The sequence below is a fragment of the Meriones unguiculatus genome, chromosome 8 (genome assembly GCF_030254825.1).
Source record: "Meriones unguiculatus strain TT.TT164.6M chromosome 8, Bangor_MerUng_6.1, whole genome shotgun sequence".
Classification (NCBI taxonomy): Eukaryota; Metazoa; Chordata; class Mammalia; order Rodentia; family Muridae; genus Meriones; species Meriones unguiculatus.
Window position 1 is genome coordinate 90,683,062 of NC_083356.1, and position 26,959 is coordinate 90,710,020.

At 42.9% G+C, this 26,959-nt stretch overlaps 1 protein-coding gene across 10 annotated transcripts in view; it reads left to right on the top strand.

The window, feature by feature from the left end:
- The window catches only part of Lypd6b (LY6/PLAUR domain containing 6B), a 161,150-nt gene that overhangs the window by 122,315 nt on the left and 11,876 nt on the right, over nt 1-26,959 (top strand). For 3 of the 10 annotated variants that reach the window (XM_060390136.1, XM_060390139.1, XM_060390140.1), the window contains one exon: nt 11,626-11,708. The exons of 3 other annotated variants lie outside the window; for them this stretch is intronic. The gene's annotated coding sequence lies outside the window, so the exon portion shown is untranslated. Of the gene's footprint in view, nt 1-3,691; nt 3,825-11,625; nt 11,709-24,257; nt 24,282-26,959 lie in introns of all 10 variants that reach the window. 4 more of the 10 variants (XM_060390138.1, XM_060390135.1, XM_060390137.1 and 1 more) reach the window with 3 other exon arrangements.

A 26,959-nucleotide genomic window follows, 5' to 3' on the forward strand; every position in this document is an offset into this window, starting at 1 on the left:
GGGCAGTCACTAGCATGAATTTTGTTGCCTGCTCTTTGATCACCTCCCCCTGGTGAAATGGGAGGTGCCACAAAGGAAGAGGATCCAGACAGTTCTGATGAAACCTGATAGGCTAGGGTCAGATAGTAGGGAAGGAGGACTTTTACTATCAGTGGACTAGGGAAGGGACATGGGGGGGAGAGGGAAGGAGGGTGGGAACAGGAGGAGATGAGGGAGAGGACTAGGGTCAGGATACAGAGTGAGTAAATTGTAATTAATAATAATAATGATGATGAAAAAATATTTAAAAGAAGCAACCTGGGTTTATTTGCAGCAGGAGGCTTAGCTTGAAGCTCCTTCCTCTTGCTCAGGGCCTGCACAGTTGAAGGTGAAAGACAGCTGTGCCACTGTCTTCAGGGCTACCTGTTTCTCTGGGAACTGTTTCTGTCACAGTTGCAGAATGGGGACTTGAAGGAAACCTGTCCCTGGGTCCCTGGGGCTTCAGATTAATTAATACAGTTCAAATGGTCTTTCAACTGGCCTCATTTGCCCTATGCCGTTGGACTAAGCCCTGTATCTTTCTGGTCCTGCCTTTTTTATCTGTATAATGCTGAGTCTGGGTTACATACACAGGTCGGCAAATGATTTAAGCTATAGAACCCTTTACCCAACTAACATATTCTAGAAAAAAAAAGCCATTTCACTCTCACCTCAGTGGAACTTAGGGGTCAAGAGTAACAGCCTTACTCAGAAGCCTTCATCTGCAGAAGTCTGTGGAGCTCCTTTCCCTCACAGCCACTGTCCGAGTGTGTTGGGGGCAGGAAGCTGTACTCAGCAGAGGCTTAGGAAGGCAAAATTTCACCCTAGTTCATGCTGAGTCTCAGAGACAGTTCCTAACGCGTTTTAGGTCATCCAGCCTCAAGTGGCTGTGAAGTACCAAACGCCTTTCCCTCCTCTAATCCCAGTTCTAGGTCAACAGACTCTTATATGTCACAGCTGCCCAGTGGCCTCGGATGAGATGCTGTGCTGTTGATTCTGTGCAGTGCCACCCATACTGGATTCCAGCTTCCTGACTGGTGTCTGTTCCTGTCCCCTCACTTCCAGTCCTCACCCTCTGTGCATGAACGCCATGACGCCTTTCTTTGGGTCAGTTCTGACTATGACAGTCCACTTTATTGTTGCTTAAACGATCAAAACTCAACTCCTGACTTTCTGTGGTCATTTAAGGTTCTTGTCAAACCCTTCTTTCATCTGGCTAGCACACAGCCTAATTCTGATGTCATTCTCTCCCTGTTCTTGGCCTCCAAGCTTGTGGCTGTGCTCTCTCCCAGCCTTTCTTCTCCTTAGTACATGAGCATACACACATAGCACACACACACAACACATACAACACGATACACATACATACACACCCATGCACACAATACATACACACATGCACACACATCCAAATGTATGCTTAGTTGTTGCCTAGCGATTACATCTATTTATGGGACACAGTGAGCTACTTGAGTATTTGTACACATTTTTATCAAAGTAAGTGGCCCAGCCAAGTCACTGCAAATCCAACCTTCCCCATTGGCTATTTTCAAGAATATAATCAATCGATGCCAACTCTAATGACTGTGCCATTTGATGCAGTGTTAGGTGGCATTCTCCTCCCCAGCTCCACCCTGTTCCCATTTCCGTTTTCCCTCCCTAGCTTCAGGCCCACCTAGCTATCAGTAATCAATGATCTACTCTCAATTCTATGAGAAAAATATTTTTTTTCAGTTTTTTTTCAAAAGTTATCATTTAAAACATATACACATTTACTGGGGGCTATCGTAGATTTTGATACATGAAAACGTCACTTAATGTTCAAATCCAGTTTGACATTTGTGTACTCAAACATTTATATATTGCTGGTAAAACACTCAAAACCCGTTCTTACAGCTTTTCTAAAATGTGCAGTATATCATCAGTAGTAACTCTATTATTTCTCCCATATAATTCTAACTTAGTGCCTTTGACTAGTCTTTCTGTGCTCCTCCCTGGCCATCAACATTTTTAGCTTCTGCATATTTAGCGAGAGGGTGCAGCATCTGTCTTTTTGAGCCTGCCTCACTGTTCTCTAAGTTCATCCATGTTGCCCCAAATAACAGGATTTCACTTTTTCATGACTGGTTGGTAACGTGCTGCACAGCCATCGCATTTTCTGTATCCAGTCATCTCCAATGGACCACTATGTCTAGTTCTTATCTCTGTTTCCATCAATAGCGTCTCTTTCTCCCTCTCACTCTCTCTTTCCTGGAAAGACTATTCATCTTTCCACCAGCTTCTAAGTCTTGGTTACAGAATAGGGCCGCAATCATAACCCCAGAATTCTGCCTCTTAACAAGATTCATTTGCCCCAGTCAAGTGCTTTCTTTTATAGGAGTCAACACAATCATAGCATCTCTTCACACAGTAGAAATCCTAACTAAGACACCTCGTATCATCAGCCTGTGACCACCAAGAATCTGCAGAACCTGTTTTCTTAGATATGTTCTTTTTCTTCTCGGTACCAAGGATAGATCCTAGGGTCTCAACAGTTCAAAGCACACGTTTCACATCTCTAGCACTCTTCTCAAGGTTGCCAGAGAGCCTAGACCCCATACAGAGCTTTGAAGCAGCACCTGGCCTTCCTCCACGCAGTCTCTTGCTAAGAGGTGTAAAATCCTGATACCAAGTGTTCTGCTGTTTTATATCCTGATGCCTAGTACACATTTCATGCCTCATTAAGGGATTAAATTTCCGAGCCTCTGGGATTCCTTCCTCTTGATGGATTTCATAACTAGAGTGATTGTTGGCCCGATGGTGGCTGCTGTAGCCGTTGTTTTCCTGCTTTGACATCAGCTTGGTACTTTTAATACCTTCGACCTCAATTCCTTTGCAAACTCTTACTGTTTTGAGTTAATGGTGAGAAACCAGATAAGTGTTGCCTCGGTATCTATATGGATCACTAGTCATGTGCTTTAGTGTACTCCTTGGTCCCTGTCAGGCCTCACTGGAGCACAGTGCCTGAAATGAGTGTCCCGAAGCATGCATTTGTTCTGTAAAGTGCTCCTTAAAAGAAAATGTGACTTTTCTTTCACACCCTATTTCTTCATTCCGCAAACATTTGGACCTTTGATCCATGCTAGGCCCGTTGCCGGGATGAAAAAGCTGTAGAGAGGCCTCCCTGTGGCAGGCTGAGTCTCCTCTCGAATACCTTTTTTTCTTCCCACTGAGGGAACCGGTGATGTGCCGTGGAACTGCTAAATGGCTTCCTGTGGCATTCTGGGGCTTGTGGGGTATTCCGGGGTTCACTGCAAGCCCCTCTCCCCTTGCCACCCTTTAGTGGACTGATCACAGAAACCATCAAGGAGAATAATAAGGGTCTAAAGCCCAGAGTAGGAACATCTTCATCTCCCTGCAGCTTGTCAAACAGCAGAAACGGTGGCCTTCTGCTGCCTCACACACAGATCTGAGAGCTGTGGTCCGGCCTGGCATCCTGGGGGTCACATCACTGATTAGAACAATTGCAGCTACTGCCAGACCCTCTTCAGACTCTGCTTAATCACTCTTACTTCATGAACTGTGGTTTCACTTAGAGTTTACAGGGGGTTAGAATACGAGGCTTGGCGGGGAGGGAGGGCAAAAGGAAGACATTGGGGAGTGGGAATTCAAATTGATTCTCTTCCTTTGTCAGTGTGAGGTTGACAGAGAAAACGGCAAATGACATCAATGACCAGGTGTCCGTATAAAGCAGCTGATTTGGAAAACGGTTCCTTTGAGGCCTGTTTGGGTGAGAATCACTGAGATCACAAAAAAGGAAGCAGCTGGTAAGTTCTGGAAACCTTTTTATATAGGCCCAGAATTTGAATAATGCACTAAATGGCGTGTATTGCATATATTTAAATATTTATGTACACATGGCTCATTTTTTAGCCTGCTGTGCCACAGCCCCCCAACTTGACACAATTGTTCTTAAATTTCCATTGTCTAGATGCTAGAAGGTATTGTACAAAAGATATGGAATCATGTTAAACAAAGAAAGAAAACACAGAACAGGCCATTACAAACCTAACTGCGTTTCCCAGCAAACTAAAGCAAAGGGTTTTGAAAGTAGCATCATGGGTGAATTAAAATGGAGGGAACTGGACCTGAGCTGGATTTCTCCCCTTGACTCACTAGCTTCATCACCCTGGGCAAGTTGCATTTCCTGTCTTTGAACTTCAGACTCCTCATCTGTGAAGTAGAGATAATAACGGTTTCCCACCTCACTGTGCTGTGAGAATTCCACAAACTGAGTGTGTTGGGTGCCTGACCCTTACAAACTGTCAATGAATGCTAGCTTAAGTAGGAAGCTACCCTGCGTGAGGCAAGTTAAGGAAATCATTAACAAAATACTGCAAAGTAAGATTTGGGGAGGGTAGGCACTTTGTTTTAGGTGAAGGTGCCACAGCTGTGAATACAGTGGCGCCTGGCACATAGTAGCTGTCCGCTAAATATTGTTTTAAGATCTGAATAAATCCGTGTAGAGCACCTACGGGCACAAATTAGATTGTTCCACGAAATGAACTACAACGTCCATCTCAAAGGAGGAAACAGCAGGCAGAGGTGGAGCTTTGAAACTGTCCCTGTTCCTTTCTCACTGCGGCACCGGCATCTGTGACACTTTCCTCCATAGGAAAGTGTCTTGCCCTGTGGTTGTGTCTTACTGGGGACAGCATCCCAGTTCCTGTTGCTAGAGTGTGAAGCAGAGCCTCAGGAGGAGGGTGATAGGCTCACTGAAATGACTGCCTGTCGTCACTGCTTTCTCCCATTTCCATCTGGGCCACAAGTTTTAGACTCCATGTATGGTAGAGAAGAGAAGCTAGTTGTGGAGCCTGGCTGGTACCCGGAACTATCCACCCACTGTGGATCCACGAGCAGATCCTACCTGTGACTCCTCTAAGCCTCCTTGTGCCACCCACCGTGGGCAGGTTGGATTGACCTTCTGTGTGCCTTACCTTCTTCTCTCCTTACTCCAAGCCTTTTCATGGAGGGAGGGAAAGGAATGGACCTTTTCCACCTAGCCCCAGCCCAAAGTCAGTACTCAGGCAAGAGGTGATGAGCAGATGCCTCATTTGCAGGAAGACCTACAGACTTGTCAAAGAAAGGAATGCAGTCCTGGGACCTCCTAGCTGAAGGATTGTGTAAATCACTCAACACTGATAACATTAAAGTTATGAAATTCAGTAATTTCCATTTTGTACCACAGCTAATTAGCCTAAGGAAAATGGTGACAGAGGATGCATTCCCAAACTTTTTGAGAGGTAATCTTGGATGACTGGCTCCAGACAGTCTTACACATAGTCACTTCCAAGATGCTGCCTATGAGGAACTAACATTTACTTAATTCTTCCTGTCTTCTAGACATGATTCTAAGTGCTTGGGGTAAAGTTAACTCCCTCCCTCCTCCACTCCCTCCCTCCCTCTTTCCTTCCCTCCCTTAGATACTCACTTACTCAATATCACTATTTTTTATTATTTCGTCACTTTTACAAGGAGGAAACCGAGGTGCAGAAACTTGACCAATGTTATGTGCTCAGGCTGAGAAACTGCGGAGGTCATGGAAACCTACCTACTTGTGCACTCAGCTCAAAAAAGGTCTTTTCACCCCTCCATATGTGTCCAAAGGAACATTGCATCTTCTCCTTGGGGGTGAGTTTTGGACTCAGAGTCTTTTGGCTGAGGGTCCAGGTGAGGGATTTCAGGTCTCTTTCTTTTGCCTGCAAAAGTGGACCTGAGAACCTCAAATATAGTCGGAGGAGATACTGAGCTATTTCTAATATTTCAAAGAGCCCAGAATAAATCACTCTTTTATGCCCTGACCAGCATGGCTTAGTCCTGAAAACCTGACTGAAGTGATGGAGGAATGCAGAAAGGACAGACATATGTACAAGAAAGCTGGCATCAGGTGGGCTGTGCCCACTCTGATGGCAGCAACTCCCACAACCCAGAACTTGAGGGATTTGTCGTGTATGCCAGGAGAAGGGCGGGGTAGCTGGCCTTGGCAGGAGGTCTCTGTTAACAAGCTACATCTGTTCCCATTACCTCTGTTGCTTCTCAGTGCTTCTGATTCTGCACTAGCTGGTTCTTGCATTCACCGGCCAATTGAACACTTAGAGTTGGAAGGCGTTGCCAGTTCCCACAGGTCTGGGGTACTGGTCCTTGTCAGTGATCCACGTTCAACTGAGGACTTCATCTACTCTGTACATTCACTTGGGGCTACCTCCGCTCCCTGCACTTTTAGGGATATTGAAACAATATGGGCCAATTGTTATGCATTTGTCCCTATAATGTGATAATGTGATCAATTAATTATCTTGTGTGGGTCAGATTCTTTTCATGGTAGTTCCCCTTTCAGTCTTACCGTGTGTAATGACTGTCTTTTATGACACTTTTGATGAGTCCTTCTAAACATCAAGTGGGTTTGGAGTGGGAACTAGACAGCAATGGATGTCGGAAATGAAAACATCTGCGCCTGTGGGTCTGTAGCGCAGAGGGAGCTGATGCTGGCGGTGAGCATCAGGGAGCTGGCACGGTGTCATCCTCTTGTTCTGAAAGAAGGTGGTACTTCCTAGCAGCTCCTCGTCCTCACGTACATACCAAATGTTCTTATTTCACACAGCTGTGAATGGCTCTCACTGAGCTGTCAGGGAACACTTCCATCTGACTTGCAGAATGTAATGAGGATGCTAAATTGCTGGTTTCCCCTGCCCCCACCACCAACTGATGTACTCTAAAAACTAAACAAAAATGCTATTTTACATCATCCGCTGTTCGGATTTTTTTTTTTTTTTCAAATGCATGTATGTATACAGATGCAAGGCTATATGGAGGCCAGAAGACAAGGAAGGCCATTCACCTCATTGGTCTGAATCTCAGTGAGGAGGCTAGGCTGCCTGGCTAGTGCGCTACAGGAATCCTCTTGCCTCTGCCTCCTCTGCACTGGAATTGTAAGCCTACACCACCAGGCCTGGCAGTTTGATATGGATACTGGAATGGAGCTCAGATCCTGCCCTCCCATCCCCTAACCCATCAAGTCACTATGGAGAACTGTCAGGTTTTAATTGTATAATAGGTTGGTAACAAGGATCTGGCAGGCCAATCACGTTATTCATCCTATCTGTATTTTGAATAAGCCATATGTATTCATGGATGGAAAAAATCAAACCAATAAGGGAAGGTACCCTTTGAGACGGCTCTTATTACTTTTGCCTTCTCATTGTTTATTTCTTTTTCCCAGCTACTCTAGATACAAGCCTTTACTTCTGTTAATTTTCCACATATTCTTATTGCCTGTATTTATGGATATGTAAGTAGGTACATGTGATATTTTTTATCCCATTGATTCTAAAATCCAAGAGATGACATGATGTACGTGTGTGTGTGTTTACACACTTATTTTAATGGACAGGGGGTTATTTTTAATCATTTGTTGTCACAGACAAGTGATGAAATGAGCATCATGGGGGGATATCACTGTACGTGGATGGAGGAAGACATTTCCAGAACTAGAATTTGGGATCAAGGCTCAGTGCATCTGAGATTTGAATACTGTTGGGAATCGGTCTTTAACAGCTACTATCCCATTAGCAGCAGATGTTAAGGCCTAACCTTTGTGGGTTCCTCAGAAGAGAGAATTAGCAAGCATGGAAACCTGTCAGATTGACCAAAAATCTAGAAAACTCCAAATATATTTTAAATTTGAATTTCTCCTATTTGGAAACACAGTCAACTTTTCTTATGATGTTTAAGGACTGTTTTATTTATGGTGTATAAAATATTTATGTCTTTTGACAGTTTTTGTATTCATCATTCATAGGTTTTCTTATGGATTTCTAGTAGCTATTTCCATACCAGCAAAATTATCTGAGTTTTTGTTTGTTTTATCTGTGATTTAAGTTGAAAATATTTTCCCCAGATTGCTACTTGTTTCTTGACTTTGCTTATGGTATATACCTTTTCCATATAGGACTTTTTTTTTTTAATTTTTTGAGACAGGGTTTCTCTGTGTGGCATTAGCTGTCCTGGAACTTGCTCTCTGGACCAGACTGACCTGGAATTCAGAGATCCACCTGCCTCTGCCTCCTGAGTGCTGGGATCCAAGGCATGCATCACCTCCATTCAACTGGAACTTTTTTTTAAGCGTGGTTGAATTACTGAAACTTTAATTTTCCATTTTCTGTGTTTTATACCATGGTTGGAAGGGCCTTTTTCCCATTCCAAGCACATCTTTCTTATTTTCTTCCTGCTTAAAAATTATCATGAAAAAATTTTAAGCATTCATGAATTAGAGTAAGTATAACAAATCCTAGATACCCACCATCCAGTTTTAATGATTTGAATTATTGCCCAATCTTATCTAGCTCATATTGAGGATATTAATACATAAATTACAGACATCATATTATTTTCTTCATTAAGTACATCAGTATATGTTAATAACATATAAGGACTGCTTGAAGAACATAGTCCTCATGATATTATTAGGCTAAGATTTCCTCAATAACATCTGATGTCACTTTGTGTTTACATTTCCTTCTGGACTTTAGTAGCTTTGGGTTTTGTGTAGAACACAGGGATCCAACTTTAGTTTTTCCTCCTATTCTGCTGTCCTAACGTAACTTCTAAAAATCTGTCTTACTTTGCCAGTATATTTTAGTTTTTTTTTCTGTACTTTCTAGTCTGTCCTAATTGTTTGTCTACTCATAGTATTGTGCTAATTAAATTCTTGAAATGTTAGAGCATTTTAATGATTATTAGAGCTACTATTTAAATGGAGCGGTAAGCCTTTACTCAATCCAAGCTATATAAAGGTGTCAAAAAATATGACTTACAAAGCACGTTCCTTAGGCTGGTAATTTAGAAACTGACGATGTAGGGATGGGAGCTGACCTGTGTGAGGTTGTGCTCCCAAAGGAAAGGACCAGTAAAGGCAAAGTATACAGAACAGCTTCCTAAACTGTGTGTCGTGATAGTATGTGTGGTCCTGAAAAGTTTGGCAAGAGTGAGAGACAAATGTTGAATGTACAAGAACCTCAGATCAATTCAAAATCAAAAGCACAATTCATCCATGGTGTTTCTGCACCACTGCTCTGTGGTACATCAGGCAACCTTGGTTCTGAACATACAGCGTGTGTGCTTTGCCCTGTGCTTGCCTGCACCCTATGTGACATCGGTGACTACTGCCTGTCTGGAAAACCAGCTCACATTGAGACTACGTTAGGTTGTGAATCACAGAGTTTTTCTTTTTTAATTTTCCCATCAACAGAAAGTTTTAGACTCTTATAAAAACATGCTTTAATTAGGTAGACAACAAATTTTAATATTTTCCTTCCATTATTTCTCAGTACGTTTTGGGTTCTCTTGCATTAGAATATTTTTTTTTAACTTGCAGATTGTGTTGCTGACGTGAGCTTCATAAAAATGTTGTGAAATGCATTTTGGCTTGGGATGAGGACAGAATTTCCAACAGTTTCTAACGTGGCCATAAACATTACTTCTGTATTTTGTGTAGTACATTAATGCAAAGTGGCACTTCAGCATTGACTGCTGCAAATCAATACCAGCCAACTCTCAGAAGTGTGGAGAATCCTCTGTATCCTGCAGAATAAAATATTCTACCAAAATTTAATCCTTTAAAAACTTATTTCAATACTTATTTTGTGTGAGGAGGCACTCACACAGCATGACACATACGTAAAGGTCAAGAAACAACCCTTTCTTCCACCATGTATGTCCTAGACATGCCGTCAGTCTTGGCAGCAGGCACCTTTAGCCACTAGACTAACTCACCAGCCCAAAATTTAATTCTTCGTGTAAAATTAAACAAGTTTATCCATCTCATTACTATACAAAGCACTCCCATCTTAAATAGTAAAATACTATGTTTGCCTAAGAGTTGCTCTAAAATAAAATTTGTTTTGACTTGTTGTGAATCAGTGTCATTCTGTATGCCTATTTTACGTGTCCACGTAGGACACGTAAAAAAAATTCTCAGGCAAAAGAGAATCACGAGTGGGAAAAGTTTCTCCACTCTGCAGCAACAGGCAAGTACACAGTGACAACAGAAAGGCTCAGAGCTTGGGGCAGGTAGAGGATGATGAGGAATCAACAAGAGAAAAAAGACGCGAGCTGGGAGGTTGACGCTTGCTTCTCCCTGGACACTGCTCTACCCTGGTTCTCCAGCAGAATCAGAAAGGCTGACAGCAGAGCGAGTTGACATATTTACTATATGCCGCTCTGTAGGGGAAGGAGAGACCCGAGTGTGCTGCAGAGCAAGGCCCCAGTCAAGTGTGCCGAGAAAGCTCTGCCACTGTCTTGCCGCTTTGAGCGGTTTGCCATCTCAGCACCTGCTGACCCTGAGCCCAAGGCTCCTGTGGCTCTGAGAGCCTTACCGTGTGCTTCCTGGGAAGCTGGGGGAAGATGTGTCATTCTTAGGCTTGTTTCCCAAAGACGGGACTAAATCCAGCATCCAGTTAGACATCGTCCTGGAGTAGATCCGGGATAGTGACTTCTGATGCTGAGTTAGCGTAGAAATGGCGCTGGAGGAGTTGAGCATGCTCTTTCATTGAAATCCTCCTATCTGCTGGACTCTCTGCCTGTACCGTCAACAAAGATCAATAAGGAATAAATGGGCAAAATGTGGTAAGTAGGTCTAGGTTCTAGAGTGGGCGGAGGAGCTGAGCCAGATTCCTGTTTGATGACATAATTCCCCTTCCAGTACCCTTAATAACTTTAGCACAAGCTGTGACCGCCCCAGCTCCAATTCCTCCTCACACCTCAGCGATGACCACATTGTGCTTACCTCGAAGCCATGTGTGGTGAGTTAATTAGTCTCAGATGGGAAAGTTCTCTGAGCATGAATCATATTGTATAGTGAAGGTGCTAATTTGAAGCTTTAAGGCCCTTGGGTTGAGACAATCTCTTGATGCCCAAGCCCAAATGCTGAAGAGTAAATGGAAACTATTCTACTTTAGAGTCAAGGGAATGAGCTTTGCAAGGTGATTGAAAGGGCACTATTAATTATAGTCCTTGTCTGTTTGTCCTACACTGGGGCAGCCCTGTGACTTCAGAGGAGGGTGGAGGTTAGCTTGGAAGCACAGGGTCTGTGCTCTGTGCCAGAGAGACTGTACCCATTATGAAAGACACTTGCCAAGAACTGTGAGTGCACACGTAAGTGTTTTCCACTGGTGGCTTTGAGCCCAGCATGGATTTCATGGGCTCCGCGTCTAGAACACCACATTAAATACTGTTATGATCCCAGTCTTCCTTCCTTCTGAATGCCTCCTATGCTAAATCCCACAACCAATGCTATCCTTTAGGTACTTTGAGTGAGGAAAATGTGTCCATTCACATTCTATTCACATGAAAGGAATAAGAAGATCCCCCCTTTTGGTTTTTGTTGCATGCCACTGTTTTAAGTGTACCTTCAAGGTGTGCTTTGTTATAAGCCCAGAGGAGAGGGGACTCTTTTAGGCATAAGCAAAGAGCACTCTGTCTGCCAATAAGGAATTTTATGGTCTGGAAATTGATATAAATATGGAATGAGATCTCAATGTGTATTTTAGGATAAACTTTTTTTTTTATTAGATGTTCTTGAGTGAGAGAAGCAGTAAATAGAGGAGGAGGAAGAGGAGAAAGAGAGGAAGAAAAAAAATTCGTGATTAAGAAAGGTAAGTTCAAGTACACAGGGAAGATGAAGTGAAGCAGTTCCCTTCACTTGGGCAAATGAGTCTCCTGAGAACATTGTCCTGGGGGGGAAAAAGGCTTGACATGTGGAAGGTGAGAGGCTACCAGAAGAGTGAGAAAGCATGTTTCTCAGCTTCTAGTGGTGGCACATACCTAAGGAGAAAGGGTTAGTTGTGTTTGTTGGTTTCAGAGGCTCCAGCCCAATTGCCTACCTCATAATAGCCAAACAAACAGACAAACATAAAACAAAACAAAACAAAAAAAGCAACAATAAAGAACAAAACAAGAAATGACCCCCAAGGTAAGCTCTCAAGGATGCTCTCTCTCCAAGTAGGTCTCTCTCCCTCAACTTCCAAAACCTCCTAACTGTCCATCGAGGTGTGAGTTCATCAGTGTAACTTCTTCAAAGTCCAACCACAGAACATGATTATATTGGGGGAACTTCATCTCATGAGCCTTTGGTGGATATTTAAGATCAAAACATTAACAGATACTTTGGGAGAAGGTTCTTCAGAGAGAAATCCAATGTCAAGTGAAAATCCAATGTTCTTTTTCTGAAATAGAATGTCTTAGGACAGACCACAGTTCAATTAATAGAGGTCTCAGTTGCCCATGGATGGGTTACATTCCTGCAGACATGCACATATACATATCTGTATTTGTATAGTGCAATGGGAAGGAGCATCTCTGAATGTGTGTGGGCTTTCTGAGCTTCACTACTATAGTAATAGTAGTCTGTGTTCATTTTTCTAACTTCTGTCTGATGTTGTTCACCATTCTCTGCTTTTTCAAGATATGCTTGGTGGTCGTAGGATTAGGAATCACTAGATTTTGTTGAGGTTGTGATATCTGATACAGGTTACAAAATATTTGGCTACATTTATCTTCCGATACAGAACTCAGTGGCCCTTTCATTTTCTTACAGATTGATGTGTGGCATTAGCCAGTTGTTGCTCGAGGGTTTGTAATGAGGTGCTCCCTTTGCTGGTAATGAGACTCACCCACTACAGCTTTCCTGTGGTCCTTTGGCCACAGCAAAGAGCAGTGACATCCAGAGTGGGTCTTCTCCTGATGTTCAGAGTCTGAATTCAAGAATCAGTTGGAGTTCTGGCAGGAACCAGATGATATAAGCAGCTGGTGTTATTTCAGGAAGTTAAAAAGGTGTGATTCACTAGGGCCCAGGAAGCTCTCGGCAGAGTTACCAGATCTAAAGTTAGTAGCAGAGAAGAATAATTTCCACCATAACTCAGGCCTAAAGGGGATAGTGGTTACTGGCATCTATGACATGTTAGATCTGATAGGCACTACTGGACACAGTGGCATCTGTCAGGGACGTCATCACAGGAATAGATCCCCGACCTGACTTTCCAACCACCTTGCTATCTTGTTGGCCAAATCAAACCTGAGCCACCGGGAAGGGAACTGTGTGTGGTGCATGCTCGCCTTCCCAGCATAGATGTGGGTGAAGAGAGAGGCAGGGTGGTGGGTCTTGAGGGCCAAGGAAAGAGTAAGTGAAGTCATTTCCTCTAACCAGACTAAGCCAGCTGGGAAGGATCACGTTGCTACAGTGTATTTAAAGGAATGCATGCACTGGACCTTATACAAATGTGGCAGGCGCTATTGGGTAAGTCTTGCTCAAACTTGAGTTCTCCTAGTCTCCATATGGGACACTGATTAAGTGAAAGATTGTTTGCTTAGATAAATAATCACAATAGAAATGAAAATTCTGTAGAAAAGGAAAAATAAAATAATTTAAGTTGGCAGTGCCTTGCCTGTAATGTCTGTAAATCTCTGAGAGACTTTAAGCCGATTTTGAAGCAAGGATTGGAGCTTGCCCTGCCCAGTTTTTGCTTTTGTTTGTTTGTTTTGTGTGCTGTGTATACACATGGTCCAATGTCTTCCTCTGCCACCCTCTGTAAGACCTGGGGTCTCACAGCTCAGGAGTTCAAGATCGCGCCCTTCCCAGAAACTCCCCCAGACCAAGACTCGTTGCAAAAGCAAGAGGTTTATTAACCATTGTACAACGGGGTCACCCCTGCCGGTCAGCAAAGAGTGGCACCAGGAGACAAAGGCCTTTAGGTTTTTAAAAGAAAAATTGCGGGAAATTTGAAGTTGCAGTTTTGGCAATTTAGGATTGGATGAGGAAGTTATAAAGTAAGATAATTGGTTAGTCTTAGGTGCTCAAGCTTGGCCAGTCCTGCCAAGTGTGGATGCAGCTGCAATTTAAGGTGGGGGTGGTTAGCTCATTCTTGAAGATTAGGGGCTACAGACTTTTGGCTGGAGGTCAAAAGCTAATCAGAAGAAGTATAGGTTCGTTGCTAAGAAACGCTATCTCAAGGACAAGGGTCTGGTCCTTCTTTTGCTGAGTGAAGGTCATTGCTTGCTTGCCCTTTTTTTATATATGTCCTCACAGATAGGGTCACATTCCTTCACTCTCTGGAAAGGTACTAAGAGGCTTTAGCTTAACCTGGACCTAAAACTCAAAACTATAGGCTTTAGAAGACATATAGGTTACAAAGTTAGCCTAACCCTTTCACCTCCATCGTGGTTTTTGAGACAAGGTCTCTCACTGAACTGAGGACCCACTGATTTGGGTAGGCTGGTAGTCTAGTAAGCTCCAACAGTTCTATCTCTGATGCTTCTCCAAGTGCCATGGTTACTGATGCACACCACTGCACTCGGCTTTTATCCCAGAGCTGAGGATCCGAACTTGGGTCTTCATGATTGCCAAGCAATTTACCCACTAAACCATCTCGTTAGTCCCCAAGAAGGTCAGCGTTGTATATTACAAACAAGCTTCAATATTTTCTTAGCTGAAAGCCATCCTGTGAACTAGGACAGAGATGAAGGTTTTGTGAATGAGAAATATTTGAACCGGACCTTCCAAGCAGGGTGGGGAGTATGGTGCATTGAAAATAATGATATGTGACAGCACCAAGTTTATGACATCTTAAGGCAAATGCTATAAGATCCCCTACATGCTTGTTGGGTGAGAAGACATTCCCCAAGGAGATGCAACATGCAAGTCTACTTGGTGAACCAGCGCATTCTACTGAGCTTAACATACAAGAATATGGGTGAGGGATTACTTATAGGAATAGAAATGATGTAGACAGCCACATCACTAAAACCTGCCGCAGCATGAGTGACAGCTCAAAAAAACTGGGATCTGGGGCACACTACACAGCCTGCAGGCAGCACATCAAGTGGAGAGTGTCCTTTCCTGGTAGCTCAGATGGCCTAACCCTCCCGTGTCTGCCTCTTTGGGGCTGCTTGGTTGTCTTTGCTTCTTCAGGGCAGCTTGGCTTGTATGAGTAATTCTCCAGCAGACTGTTTTTCACTCCTAGAGAATCTGACCCATTTCAGGGACTTTCTAAACCTATTCTAAGTTGTTTACTTCTTGTCTTCAGGAACTTCCTTGGGAGATGGAATGTTTCAGTCCACGAACACCTGGATATTGTTGTGCCATATGTTCTAGTTTTCGGAGGTTTTAAATCCTGCTTTTACATATGCTCAGATAGTCATACATTTTTGAGAATTGAAAACATACGTATTGAGTTTGAGTCTTACCTTGTCAGCTTCTGAGCAACAGTACCAATATTGGCCAGTGTGATAAACCATTGTGGAGCAATAATTCTCGACTTTTAGCTTTCTAAGTGACTTGGTAAATTGCCAGGATGACAGCATTTTTAATTTTAATTTTTGTTTAATTCCCTAAACTGTGCAAAATGCATATGTAAAATCTATGTTTTACTGATAGGGAAACTGAGTCTCAAAGCAATTGAGTAAGAGGTAATAGAGGTGACAGGATTTCTGGTGCCTCCAAAGGCCAATTTTTTCCCATTATGCCAGGCAGCATCTTCAGTTGACTTCACCCTGTGGGCCTCTGAACCACATTACCAGCCATTAAATATCGTTTTTCATGTTGCAATTAAAATGCTATTTAACTGCACATAATTTTTCAGTTTCCTCTGGGAATGCAAAATTATGCACACATATATCTTTATATATGTACATTTCCTTCTGCTCCGAGTAGTAACAGTGACGATTTACAGTGCAAGTGACACACTGTAACTTCGCTATGTATGCAAGATACAGATTTTTTCCCCTTAGAACCACTTTTATAAGCTTGTCAGCTTCCAGAGAGTTCATTGAATAATCTGTTCTGAGTTTTGTGACTATGCAAAAGTCAGCACAATATTCTTTTGCCAGAGCACGCAGTTTATTGGCGTCTTTAAAATGCCCTCCCATTTTACAATATCTACAGACTTGTTCCTTCTTGTACTGTATATTTTTAGGTAGAGAACTAAGAGTGAAATTGAGTTGGTAGGGCATTCATAAAATAATGGCCAGTGACATAAAACCCCAGTAGAGTGAAAACCAAACAAACAAAAGCCCAGGTCAGTGTGTAGTAGCAGTTGGGCACCTACCATTCTCCTCATGGACAACTGTGGGTGCTGTAAACAGTGTGACATTATTGATTCATCAGTTACTTTTTTTTTTTTGTCACTTGACAAAAGCCAGGATCATCTGGGAAATAAGAACGAACCTCAACAGAAAAACAAACAAACAAACAAAAACCAAAAACATATCCCACCATCAGGTTAGCTTGTGGAGCATTTTCTGGATTAAAAATTGATGTGGGAGGCCTTTGCCCACTGGTGCCAGGCCTGGGCAGGTAGTCCTGGGTGGTAAGAGATAAAAGTCTGAACAAGCCATGAGGAACAAGTCAGTAAGCAGCGTTCCTCTACTTCAGTTCCTGCCTCTGGGTTCCTGCCTCACTTGAGTTCCTACCTTGCTTCCCTCAATGGTGTTCTGTCTGTCACCTGTAGTAAGTGTAGCCATAATAAACCCTTTCCTCCTCAACTTGTTTATATTTATGGTGTTCATCACAGCAAGAGAAAAGTAAACTAGGATAATTGGTAATCTAGTCTCTTAAACAGAATTGTAGGTATGCTTACACATCCTGGCTTAGTCAATCAAGTCATCCCATAATATACACATATGCATTAATACACACACATACTTTTGGGTGTCTATACACACACAGAGAGACACCAATATGTGTTCAAATGAACTCATTACCTATGATTTCTGCTTTGGTACATTCTATGATGTTATAATACGTTCAGAAAAATTAAAATAAAGCCATGTGTATAAACGCATTCCTTTTATGTTCATTTTCATGTCATTTGGGACAAAGCAAAGAGTGTTCTACCTTACACGTGGTATGACTGAAAATGCTCACTTAACCCATTCATGGTAACGCACTCTGCTCCACTCAAAAAACATAGAGTAATGGCTCTTTAGCCAGCTGTCAGGCATTTCAGCTTGGGTTTCTATTAAGAGAGCTTTGATTGGTTATTAAAGAAAATGAGTCAGTAAAGTAAGCACAGGTTTGGACCATATAGGCAATGTGTTGTCTGCCCACCCTGTGTTTCTGTTCAGTTTGTATCCACACAGATCTGCAGGAAAAGTTTCTCACTTACAGCACTGCAATGACAGGTGTGCCTGCAACCTGTTGACCAGTTAGGTCTTCCCCTCAAGTTTAAAGGGTGTGCCTCTTCCAAGAGAAGGGAAAAACTCTTGTATTTGTCTACCTGAGCAAAGGAATGTCAGAAGAATTACCTTTTTGTATTATGCCTTTGGCCTTTCCTCCACCCCCTCTCCCCGCCCCCCTTTAAAAAACAAAAGATGTAGGCACAGTCTCATTATGTAGCCCTGGCTGGCCTGGAACTCATTAGCAGGCTGGCCTTGAATTTGGAGAAACTCAGCTGTGTCTGAGTCTCCAAGTGATGAGATTAAAAGGAACCACCACACTGGGCTGCTGGCGATTTTGTTAAGGAATGGTCAAACGACAGCTGCATTCGGAGCTCATCAAATCAAATCTTAGGCATGACTGATATGTCAACCAGCACCCTCTGCTAGGATAACTCACGGGGCAGATTATTTAAGCATTGGAAAAGGCTACCTTTTCTGACAGAGAGATGAGGTATGTGTTCTGTGTCTCCCTCGGTTCCTAAGAAGGATAGAGAAAAGGGCAATACAGCAGAGAAAGAATGAAGGAAGAAACACTTCACTTCTGGGCTCTTTTCTACCCTGTCACCCATTGCAGGTTTTAATTCACTGTGTAAAGAGCTGTAATACGTAAGTGACTTGGCATGAGATTCTGAAAAAGAGGCAGGTGGATCTCCGAGTTTGAGGCCAGCCTGGTCTACAGAGTGAGTTCCAGGACAGCTAGGGCCAGCCATACACAATGAAACCATGTCTTAGGGAAAAAAAGTCATTTATGGAAGCAACCTGCTAAGAACTGTTCTCAATATGTGAAGGAAATTTTCAAATTTAGTCCACACATTTGTATTAGATTGGATCTTATATGCCCTTCAATGGCCTGTGTAAAGGTCTTGATGCCCTGGTCACTGTTGTTAGGAGGGGGTGTAAGGTAAGTTGTAGCTGGGTGTGGTGGTGTACACCTTTAGTACCCAGCACTCTGGAGGCCAAGGCAGGTGGATCCTAGTGAGTCTGAGGCCAGCTGGGTCTACATAGAGAACTCCAAGCCATCCGGAGTAACTGTCTCAGAACAAACAAACAGAACAACACAAGCAAAGAAAGAGAAAGAAGAGGTGGGTAGGACCTATTGGAAGGTTTTCAGGCCATAGGGGGATGCTCTCAAAGAAGACCATGAACCCTAGCTCCTTGTTCTTTCTCCATTCTGCTTTCTGGATGTGAGGTGATCAATTGAGCTCTGCTCTGCATTCCAACCATACTGTGCCTCACCAGACAACAAGGTGAAACTTTTATGTGAGCCAAAGTGAACTTAATTTATCTCTAAACTAGTCACTGTGGATGTCTGTTGTACAAAGCTGACTCATGGAGCTCCCTACCAGTAATCTATGTCAGCAAAACTTGGCAAATCAATCAGGATCCTTTAAGGAAACCTCCATGTTATGATTAGTCAGATAAGCTTTTATTTTTGTTTTCCAAGAAAGGGTTTCTCTGTGTAGCCCTGCCTGTCCTGGAACTTGTACTATAGACCAGGCTGGCCTTGAACTCGCAGAGATCTGTCTGCCTCTGCCTCCCAAGTGCCAGGGTTGAAGGTGTGTGATACCACTGCCCCGGCTCAGATAAGCTTTTACATCTTGTCCATGTGCTTTGGTTTTTCCATTTTTTCTCCATCAGTATCATGAAAGCCTTCTGAAAGGGCACAAAAGTATGTCTTTGCCAAGACTGCAGTTGAAAAGGTACAACCTTAAAAGCACATTTTAGCCTTTTCTTAAATTCTGTAAAGCAAAGGACACTGTCATCAGAACAGAACGACAGCTTACAGACTGGGAAAGGATCTTCACCAACCCTACATCTGACAGAGGGCTAATATCCAGAATATATAAAGAACTCAAGAAGTTAAACAGCAACAAATCAAGTACTCCAATTAAAAAATGGGGTACAGAGCTAAACAGAGAATTCTCTATAGAGGAATATCAAATAGCAGAGAAACACTTAAAGAAATGTTCAACATCCTTAGTCATAAGGGAAATGCAAATCAAAATGACCCTGAGATTTCACCTTACACCCATCAAAATGGCTAAGATCAAAATCTCAAGTGAGAACATATGCTGGAGAGGATGTGGAGAAAAGGGAACCCTCCTCCATTGCTGGTGGGAATGTAAACTTGTACAACCACTTTGGAAATGAATTTGGCACTTTCTCAGACATTAAGGAATTGTGCTTCCACAAGATCCAGCTGTAGGCATATATCCAAAAGATGCTCAAGTATACAACAAGGACATTTGCTCAACCATGTTTGTAGCAGCTTTATTTGTAATAGCCAGAAGAAGCTGGAAACAACCCAGATGCCCCTCAACTGAGGAATGGATACAGAAATTGTGATACATTTACACAATGGAATACTACTCAGCAATTAAAAACAAGGAAATCATGAAATTTGTAAGCAAATGGTGGGAACTAGAGAAGATCATCCTGAGTGAGGTATCCCAGAAGCAGAAAGACACACATGGTATATACTCACTTTTAAGTGGATATTAGACATATAATATAGGATAAACATACTAAAATCTGTACACCTGAGGAAGCTAATCAAGAAGGAGGACCCTGGGTAAGATGATCAATCCTCACTCAGAAGGACTAACAGGACAGACATTGGAAAAGGGAGAAAAGAGGGAACAGGACAGGAGCCTACCACAGAGGCACAGAGGACCTTTGAAAGACTCTACCCAGCAAGGTATCAAAGCAGATGCAGAGACTGATATCCAAACTTTGGGCAGAGTGCAGGGAATCTTTTGAAAAAAGGGGAAGATAGAAAGACCTGGAAGGAACAGGAGCTCCACAAGGAGAGCAACAGAACCAAAAAATCTGAGCACATGGGTCTTTTCTGAGACTGATACTCCAACCAAGGACCATTCATGTATATAACCTAGATAACCTAGAACCCCTGCTCAGATGTAGCCCATGGCAGCTCAGTGTCCAAGTGGGTTCCCTAGTAAGGAGAACAGGGATTTCTCTGACATGAACTCTGTGGCTGGCTCTTTATCACCTCCCCCTAACTGGGGAGCATCCTTGCCAGGCCACAGAGGAAGACAATGCAGCCAGTCGTGATGAGACCTGATAAACTAGGGTCAGATGGAAGGGGAGGAAGACCTTTTCTATCACTGGACTGGGGGAGGGGCATAGGAGAAGAGGAAGGGTGGTGTTGGGAGGGGACGAGGGAGGGGGCTACAGCTGGGATACAAAGTGAATAAACTGAAATAAAAGAATAAATAAATAAATAAACAAATAAAAAATTGAAACATACTTTCAAATTAGGAAGTATGTAACTTTCAAACTTATTGGCCAAGTAGTAACTTACAATTAGATTTAAATTGATTTATGTAATAAAATTACTTTAACATTAGTATTTGACTTGGTTACATGCAACAAGAATTATCAGGAATTACATCTTTGGCATCACAAAATGTTCATAAGCTTTATGAAGTAAGGTGTCACTTCCTAAAAGTGAGGTTTTGATCCTGTGTTTGATGAGAATTTTCAATTTGTATTTTTTTGAAGCATTGTAATGAGAATCTAGAATATTACAGGAATGCCATGTTATCATTTATGAGCTTAGTGCATAACTAGAATTCTTCATTAATCTACCTCCCTCAGTATCGTATTTTCTCAGAAGTGAAAAGAGTGTGGGTACAGGTTTTCAGCTTTCCACTTGCTTGTAATAGGAAGAATTTCTGAGCCCTCTTAAGAAATTAGCTCACAGACCTCAACATTGGCCCACTTGTTCCTGCTAAGATGGAATAAGTTTGCACATTTACATCTGTTGATATGATCTTTAGTCTTCTGGTAATGATGTGTATTGGAACGGGAGGAAGGGAGAGGTGGGTGAATTTGGTGCTTAAGATTCTTGAGGTTAAACAAAAAGCACTTTCTATATTAATAGTTACTCTCAATTTGTACCATAACCTAGGTTACCAGCACAACTCTAAGCCCTCTTTCCTTCCTGCTGATGGGGACATATTTCTTAGCCTGTGATGGTATAACTGGTAAATATAGAGCTGGAATTTTATTCTGGGCCTTTTGGAAGCAATGGCCATGCCATTGTTTTTATTTCCCTCAAAGAAGATTGACAGCCCCGTCTTCAGCGGCTCATACTGTCTTTTGGGAACTCGAGGAGGATTTGCTCCTTCTTGTTTATTGTTTAAAACTGAGCACTCAGCAGAATCTTGCTCTAAGGGTGTGACTTCAAATTACGAACTTCTGGGGTGTGGAGACACAGAAGCCCTCCACATATATTATGTCCCATAGAGAGCAAACCACCAAAAAATGATAGAAACTGAAGCCCTGGAAACTGGCTCCCAAGCCCAGGGGAGGCTCACCACGAGCCCTCAGCCCATCTGCAAGCAGGTAGAGTGTAGAGTGTGCACCCATGGCATTCTTCCAAAATTTAGTAGGATCCAAACGTCTCTCTTCGCTACCTTGGTTTCCCAGCCAGAAGCAACCTATACCCCACAGTAGCTGTGGATAGTGACGTTCTCTTCTGGCAAATCTCCCCCTTTCCAGAAGGGGAGTATTTTCATCAACCCCACTCTTTCCCAGCAAAATTTCAGCACCCATTTTGAATTTCCATTTGCCTTCAGTCCTTTTTTACAAGGCAAGCCGAGCTTATTAGCAGTGTCATTAGGGTGGCTGCCTGCCGGGTAAGTGGTACTTGCAGGGAGGTGCGAATGTGAGTGTTGACGGGCACGTTGGATTTAGAAGGGCTCCTTCCCTTCAATTATCTGTTCATTTATTTCATTAGCACTTGAAGGTACTTTTGTGCTTGCTGACTCAGAGTTTAGGAATTGTGTAAGAAATGCAGTATTGACTGCCCTGCCCAGCTTTGGTCTCTTGGGTCTCTGTTGGGAGTCCATCATTTAACTGCTTTGGATGCCCTGCCAGTTTCTTACTGCTCATAGCTTTGTTTTACGCACTGCGGAAGGTGCTCTGTCTAGGTCATAGATGATGGTGTTGGTTCTATTCCAGAAGGTATTTACTGAGTGTGTGGTGTGTGCCGAGCATACATCTGAGGAAAATTTAAGAAAAATAGGTCCTTTTACTGCCTCAAAAGATGCCTGTGATATCCTGCGTCTTGAGGGCCCTCACCAGCTTTGCAGAAGTAGGGACTGCAGGATTAAGAGGACTGAGGCCTGGGAAGTTGTCCCCTTCTGAACCACACTCCCTCCTGTGAATCAGATCTTTTATTCTGGGCAGGTATGGGCCAGTCTCCGGAGGGGGTTCTTTAACTTACAAATCTGGCTACCTGCCATTCTCTGGGTGCCTGATAGTTGCTTCCTGTATCTCTACAATTATGCCTCAAAGAAATCTCCCTGCTGCTCTCCTGGCACAGGAGCTGTTTGAATTCTAGAGGAAGTTAATGTATCCTCCAAAGAAGGGACTCAAAACAGGGAAGACCAGCACCGCACACATGGGCTTTCTGCCCAACCCTGTCTCTGGGAAACATGGGCGAAAGCTGTAAGCTCTCTTGGAGAAAGATGTTTAGAGCTTCCATTGAGTGTGAGGGTTGTAGACATACATCCCATGGTGGAGAGTGGAACTTTTGTCTTAGCATCAGAAAAAATAAAACACAAATCCTCACAGGAAGCCAAACCATTACAGCTATATTCTGAAACAGTGAGTAGCAGTTTTTCACCATTCTGTGGGTCTCGGTACCATCTGAGCTCCTCCACCCGGTGAACTATATCTACACACAGTTTTACGAATTACCCTTGGAACCTCATGGCTCAGCCCTCATCCTACACGAAGAAACAGCGCTGGTCTGTGTGATGGGGATGGAGAAAATAGCCTGGTTTACTCTACCACATACTGTAGATCCCACCTCTCTGTGAAACAAAACACAAGCTCGCCTGTAACCTTGCCTGTGCCAGAGACTGCAGTGATTGCCTGCTCAGCAATGTCTCCACAGACTTTTTTTACTTCAGAGCCACTGTGCAGTGATTCTCTATGTACGGCAACTGTGTTTAACTATTTACTTGTTCATTACCCTGATGTCATCTGCTTGTGAAAAACAGAATGTCGTGGTAACACAAGCCTGCATACGGAAGAAGACAGGGACAGTCACCGTTGCTCGGGAAACAGTATAGGCTAACATATTATAAACCCTGCTCAGGAAATAGAAGGCACTTTTATTTAGCCTATTCCTCACTTGACAGGCAAACCTTTTCGGTTTTGGAGAATGTTGCTGGAATAAGGCTTTGCTGTTTCACTTTGAAGTGGAAATGAAAATACGTTTTGCCTGTGTAGACGCAGTGCTATGGAACCCAGACTCTCTGTTTTGCTTATCGTTAATAGTCAAATGGTACCATATAGAAGTTTTTGAGGGGCTGCTATGTCAGTGGCAGTCTCCTGCCTCAGAGCTTCAGTTTCCTGAGTTGCACAATGGTAATGTCCCTGCTTTGGAGTACGGGAAATCTTAAAAAAAAAAAAAAAAAAAAAAAAAAAAAAACAAGACAAAAAACTCAAAAATCTTAGGCTTAGACTTGCTCATTTCTATTTTTGTGAGTTTGTTTTTGTATTTTTGTGTTAGGGAGGGGGCACATGGATGTGTACACGTTTGCTTGTGCTTATAAAGGTCAGAAGTCAAGGTAGAAAATCTTGCTCGATCACTACCCACCTTACTTATAATACCGGTTTTCATTGATCCTGGATGTCACTGATTGGCCTCAGCGATCCCCCTGCAGAAATCATAGACACACGCTGCCCTGCTTGGCTTTTTACTCGGAGGCTAGAGATCACACTCATCAGGCCCTTTACTGACTGGGCCGTTCAGACTCCCCTCAGTAGTTGGAACCCTTCAGAGACCCTTTGGTGGATCTGAATTCCACCACCTCTGCCTCTAACATCACTCACGTCCTCTTTACTCCAGAAGCCACAGACAGGGCTTAGGATTTGGGAATGTTTCTACACTCGCAAATTATTTGTTTCTTTTTCTTTTTTCTTTCTTTTTTCTTTTTTTTTTTTCAACTTCTTAGTTTTCCTGGAGCCAGATCTCTATGGTGAGTGCTTATGTGGTAGACATTACCTAACAGTCACTACCTGTCTATCCTCCAAAACCAGTACACTGCATGTTCCAAGAACACCTCCTGCAACCCTCTCTAGTGTGTGTGTATGTTTGTGGTCACAGATGTGCGAGCGGCGTGTGCACAGATGCTCATGCCTGTGTGTGCCTGCAGAAGCCAGAGAAGAGAATCAGCGACCTACTTCATTACTTACGTCCTTGGTTGTTCAGTGGAAACTGGGAGCTAGATAGCCAGTCAGCAAGCCCTGTCAATCTTTCTATCTCCACGTACATGACCCTGGGTTACAGGCACACACGTGGGGTATAGCTGGTACATTTGCAGTGTACCTGACTTTCTATTTGGGTCAGAACTCAGGCACTCGTGTCTATGTAGCCAATGCTTTTATCCGCTGAGCCATCTGCCCAGACCTGTTTTCTGAAGTTCCCTCCATAGGATCTAGGTTGGTTTCCTATAGATTGTTTTGGCTTAGCTTGTTTCTTCTGTTCATTAGAATCATCTGCTCAAATGTCACTTACTGGGAGCAGTGTGTACACACTGCCATCTGTGACACAGCCCCTCACCCTCCTACTGATTATCACCTGATTGCTTTGCCTTTAGCACTTATAATTGTCCCAAATTATACACCGCCACGTTGGGCTGACTCTCCCCTCCACCATGCAGTTTTTATGAGAGAAAAGGTATTGTTGGGGAGTCAATAATCACGGTGCATGATCCATAGTGGATGTCACTGATGACACGTGGAATGAATAAGCTTTGATCTCAAAGGAAAGTTACTTTAGGAAAACAAGGAGCTTTCATTTGTAATTTTAAACTGGGAATTTGTTCGGACCAGTATAAGCTTACTAGAATTAGCCAAAATCCAGGCACGTAACTAACTAAAATAGTTCAAATGTTATGTGTGCTTTAGCCAGTTTTATTCCTACAGCTCTACAGGGAAACATTTCTACTCCCATCTCACAGGCACAAAAACTGTGATATAGTGAGGTTAGTAAGCTTAAACCACGCATCACAAAGAGCTGGATCTAAAAGCGGGCATTGAGCCAATGGTCTCTACCACCCAATAGAAAGCACTCAATGAACATGAGGTCACGGAAAGCTTACTTCAAAACTGCTATTGTTAGGACTGCTCTACAGAGAGGGAATTTGGGCTTGGGACACTTCAGCAATTTGTCTAAGGGGCCACAGCTGCTCAGCGATGGATGAAAGGAATATCTAAGTGTGATATGAATCTGACATCCATGATCTTAGGAGTCTTGTTTGTATTATACAAACAATGTGGATTGCTGTTAGAGCACCCTCTTTCTGAGCTTTGAGGGGGAAAGAAGTCACCTCCCCATTATAAAGGGTCTCTCTTGGGATGCAGGGTCCAAGCCTTTGGCTACAGATTCATTGTAGCTTTGGGAAGGACCAATTCAGTGTGTGCATCGGAAACACAGAGTTGCTCTTCAGTATATCTACAGGTTTGATAATGTAGTTGCCTGGCTGTTTCTTCAGAAAGACCGGAAGAATGAAATGTGGAAGCATGACTTCTAAAATGTCTATATTGGTTACTAAAATGAGCTAGAAACACAGATTTAATAATTCTGGGTCTATGTTTAGCCCTATTATAGTCTTAGAAATTCCATACTGGTATTCTCCCTTTCATTGACTACATCCCAAGAGACTTGGTTTTGCCTTCATAAAGGTCCTCTGTAAGGAAGGGAGGATGTTGCTACTCCATTTTCTCTGATATTCAGTTCAGTGCCCTTGTTTATATGTTACTTATGTACAAAAAGAACAGGAGATTCTGGAACCCATACACTAGTCCCCTGACTTCAAAAAAAAAGTTACTGTGAGGAGCCACACATGGATATGTGGACATCAAACCATTTATTTCTTTGAAAATTTCCCTAAGCCACTAAGACTGGTTGATTCAGCAAGAAGAAAATGAGCCTGAGCTCTAGCATTTCCACAGGACTCTTATTATGTGTGTTTATTCACACAAAGCTATGTGATTCTATCTGAGCCTGTATTTGATGCTCACAATTATCCAAAATGTGTAGGTAGTGTGGGTATTATTAAGCCATTTTACAGATGAGGAAATTGAGGTTAATGGAGTTTAAAGAGCTCGCCCAAGGTCAAGAAGCTAATAAACAGCATAGCCAGCACCTGAACCTTTGGACTCCAAGTTGTATGCTGTCGTCTGCAGCCCATACTTACCTCTCCCTGGTCAGACAACATGTCAGTGATGAGACTGTACATTTAACTATTCCCATGAGGCTGGCTTCAAAGTGTAGGGGACCTGTGGGTCTTATGGGGGCCCCAAATATCAATCAGGTCCTTTACTCATCACTGAGTGCACGTCTGTCATTCCTTCAAGTTTCAGTCCATTATGGAAACAAACAATAATGTTTGTGGACCAGAAGAATCACTGTTTCCAGAAGCATCATTGATGACATTTTTTATTGTTTCTTCTGGAGCGTCCTGGCTGTTTGTCCTTGCACCCAGTGTGATGGGTGCAGGTGGACCTCGCATGATGCTTCCTTCTCTTCTCTGCTGGCATCTGCGAGCTCTAGGATCAGCAGAGATTTTAGCCCAGACTCGCTGTGTTTTACTCACTATGGATTTTACTTCCCATGGCTCCTCTGCCTTTACTCTTATGGTTCCCCCACCCC